A 3631-nucleotide genomic window follows, 5' to 3' on the forward strand; every position below is an offset into this window, starting at 1 on the left:
TGGCTGCTTAGAAAAGTGCTGTACCGCTGAGGGTGAGGTGAATATAAAGTTTTTAAAGGGCACATATCTAAATAATAATAATGGCATTTGTTAAGCGCTTACTATAAATAATAAATAATAATGATGGTATTTGTTAAGCGCTTACTATGTGCAAAGCACTGTTCTAAGCGCTGGGGTAGATATAAGGTTATCAGGTTGTCCCATGTGGGGCTCACAGTCTTAGTCCCCATTTTACAGATGAGGTAACTGAGGCACAGAGAAGTTAAGTGACTTGCCCAAAGTCATACAGCTGACCAGTGGCAGAGTCAGGATTTGATACTATGTGCAAAGCACTGTTCTAAGCACTGAGGGGTTACAAGGTAATCAGGTTGTTCCACATGGGGCTCACAGTCTTAATCCCCATTTTTGAGATGAGGTAACTGAGGCACAGAGAAGGTAAGTGGCTTGCCCAAGGTCACACAGCTGACAAGTCATAGGGTTGGGATTCAAACCCACGACCTCTGACTCCCAAGCCTGTGCTCTTTCCACTGAGCCACGCTGCTTCTCCATCATTATTATTACTATTCTGTTTGAGGCAGAGGTGGATGGGCAACCATTGGAAGGTTTTGAGGAGTTGGGAGACACAAACTGAACTTTTTTAGAACAATGATCCAGGCAGCAAAATGAATTAAGAACTGGAGTAGGAAGACGCAGGAATCAGGGAGGTCAGTATGGAGGCCATTTTACTGAGGCACAGAGAAGTCAAGTGACTTGCCCAAGTTCAAACAGTAGGCAAGTGACCGAGGCAGGATTAGCACTCAAGTCCTCTGACTCTCAGGACCACACTCTTTCCTCCAGGCCATGCTGCTTCTGCAGAGTGATGAACAATCCTTATTAAGCTCCAAATAATCTCAATCTTCTCTGGTTTTCTAAATCCAAACAATGCGCTCTGGGGCTAATTTAAAGACTTAAAAGATCCCCACCCTGCCAAAAGTGTTCTAGTGTCATTTTCAGATCTCCACAATCTTCAATCACTTGCTTCAGGTAAGGAAAAAGAAAATCCATGCACAGATTTGCTGAAAAAGCAGTGTGGAGTTGATTGTAATTAATGCTTGAAATTTCCAAGGATGGAGTGGGCCAGTACACTGACCCTCCCAGCTCTATTAGGGGCAGATTTAATAAACACCAAGTTCGTACACACTCAAAATCAAATTATCAGGGCATGTATATGCACGCTGGGTGGGAGTGGGTGGAATTTCTATTGAATCCGGCATATAGCTTCTTTCAATCCAGTTTCAATTTTTATAAACTCAAGTCTTCATTTTTCAGAATACTAAACACAGTTATTGTGGAAGGATGAGAAAGAGGGAGAAGTAGCTACATGTTTGGATTACTTAGGGTTGGCAGGGTGGCCTAATAGAAATAATAATTATAATAAATAGCATTTATTAAGCACTTACTACATGCAAAGCACTGTTCTAAGTGCTGGGGAGGTTACAAGGTGATCAGGTTGTCCCACGGGGGGCTCACAGTCTTAATCCCCATTTTACAAATGAGGTAACTGAGGCACAGAGAAGGTAAGTGACTTGCCCAAAGTCTCACAGCGGACAGGTGGCGGAGCCGGAATTTGAACCCAAGACCTCTGACTCCAAAGCCCGGGCTCTTTCCACTGAGCCACACTAGAAAGTGCGCAGGACAGAGATTATATTTGCATCCCAGTTCTGCCACTGCTGATGACGTTGGGGAGAAATTCCCAAACCGATCTGTGACAGTTCTTTCAAAGCTTACAGTGAAATTGGCCAGGTTGTTACTTAGCTCATTTCATTTCAGACTCATATAGCTTCATAGAAAAAAGAATAGACCCAAAAGCTCCTTGCCTTCAGAGAGGTAAGTTAACAATACCATTCAGGACAGAGATTCTGCATTTTTTTTAAGAGATTTCCAAACATGGTCACTCTTTGAAGCTACCCTTGAAGACTAGCTTGTTTTCTATCATCTTGACAGTCAAAAAGCCATTCCTTATGTCAAACCCAGATTTCCCCTGCTTTAAATGAAGCACAATTCTTCTTATTTGAGCATTTCAGGGCTTCGGAGAGCCCTGAAAAGATGTTCAATACATTAACTTTAAGCCCTATCAAGGATTTCTTCACACCAGTCCTTTCTGGATGCTTCCCATTTGCTATACATCTCCTTCAAAGAGTATTCACAACTAGATACAATTCTTTAATCATTGCAGGGCATTTCCAAATCCCTGAACCATACTGGCTTTTTATATGGTGATGCTACCTTATTCCGCCTCTCAGGACCGCACCTGGAGAGTTTCCTGTACCCTACCTGTCTCAGCTGCAGGAGGGAGAGTCAAGCAGAGGCCTGTCCAGTCCATTCCTAGCTTGGGCAGTGGCTAGCGAGTGGAAGGCCATCTGCTACAATTCAAAATGCACCAGTGCTGGGCAGCGGCAGCATGGAAGAGAATCGAGGGCAGAGACATGAGTTGACTATTCCATATTTTTACCAATTAAACTCTATGGATCCACTACCGGAATGATTGCAGTTGGAGTTGGGGCGTCCTGGGAGAGATGTGTCCTTGGAGTCGCTCTGGGTCGAAGACAACTCGACAGGATAAGACAAGTCTACCTTACTCGCTCCTAATAAGTCTCCCACTGTTCTCTACAACAAGCGGAAAGAGCACGTGCTTTGGAGTCAGAGGTCATCGGTTCCAATCCCGGCTCCGTCGCTTGTCAGCTGTGTGACTTCGGGCAAGTCACTTCACGTCTCTGGGCCTCAGTTCCCTCATCCGTAAAATGGGGATTAAGACTGGGAGCCCCATGTGGGACAACCTGATCACCTTGTAAATTCCCCAGTGCTTAGAACAGTGCTTTGCACATAGCACTTAATAAATGCCATCATTATTACTATTATTATTATTACCAAACACCACGGCTGCCCTCCAGGAATCAAACCACCAATATTCTGGGCCACGTCTACATCAGTTGCTTTAGGGTAGAGTTGGGCTGTTTCAGCATTCCCACTTGGGTGGGCTTTCCAGTGGTAGTGAAGAGTTAGAACAGTGCTTTGCACATAGTAAGCGCTTAATAAATGCCATTATTATTATTATTATTATTCTTATTGTGTTGAGCCATCCCCGCTCTTTTGACTGTTTCCCCTGGCGAAGGGGACACAGTGGCCAAGGGGTGGGTGAGACGGCAGAAAACAGATTGAGGCTGAGAAATTGAGTAATGAAGCTAGGCCTAACCACTCTTTACCAGCAGACCCTATAATGCCTTTACTCACTTTTTTGGTCACGGTTGAAAAATGTCCTCTCTTCCATTGTACAAAGAGTTGGGATATTTGGCAATTTACAAAGGGGATATTACTGTTGAGACTATATAGGCGCCAAAATGTTCACCACTGAAAATAGGGCTCTAGTCCCAGCTCCCCTAATTGGTATGACTCTGGGCAGGTCATTTGACCTCCCTGGAATTTCCTCATTTGTAAAAGTGAGAAAAAATATCTGTTCTCCCTCTCTCTTACACTGTGAGCCCCATGTGATACAGGGATTGGGCCCAACCTGATTATCTTGTCTCAACTTCAGCAATTAGTCTGATGCTTAGCACATTATAAATCCTTCATAAATCTCATAATTATAAGGACC

At 44.0% G+C, this 3631-nt stretch overlaps 1 non-coding gene across 1 annotated transcript; it reads left to right on the forward strand.

The window, feature by feature from the left end:
• Positions 1–2272: 2272 nt before the first annotated feature.
• Positions 2273–2410, forward strand: LOC119920165. The gene has a single exon (XR_005447929.1). It is a non-coding gene; the product is annotated as a small nucleolar RNA SNORA7 (small nucleolar RNA).
• The last annotated feature ends 1221 nt before the right edge of the window (positions 2411–3631 follow it).

The sequence above is a fragment of the Tachyglossus aculeatus genome, chromosome X1 (genome assembly GCF_015852505.1).
Source record: "Tachyglossus aculeatus isolate mTacAcu1 chromosome X1, mTacAcu1.pri, whole genome shotgun sequence".
Classification (NCBI taxonomy): Eukaryota; Metazoa; Chordata; class Mammalia; order Monotremata; family Tachyglossidae; genus Tachyglossus; species Tachyglossus aculeatus.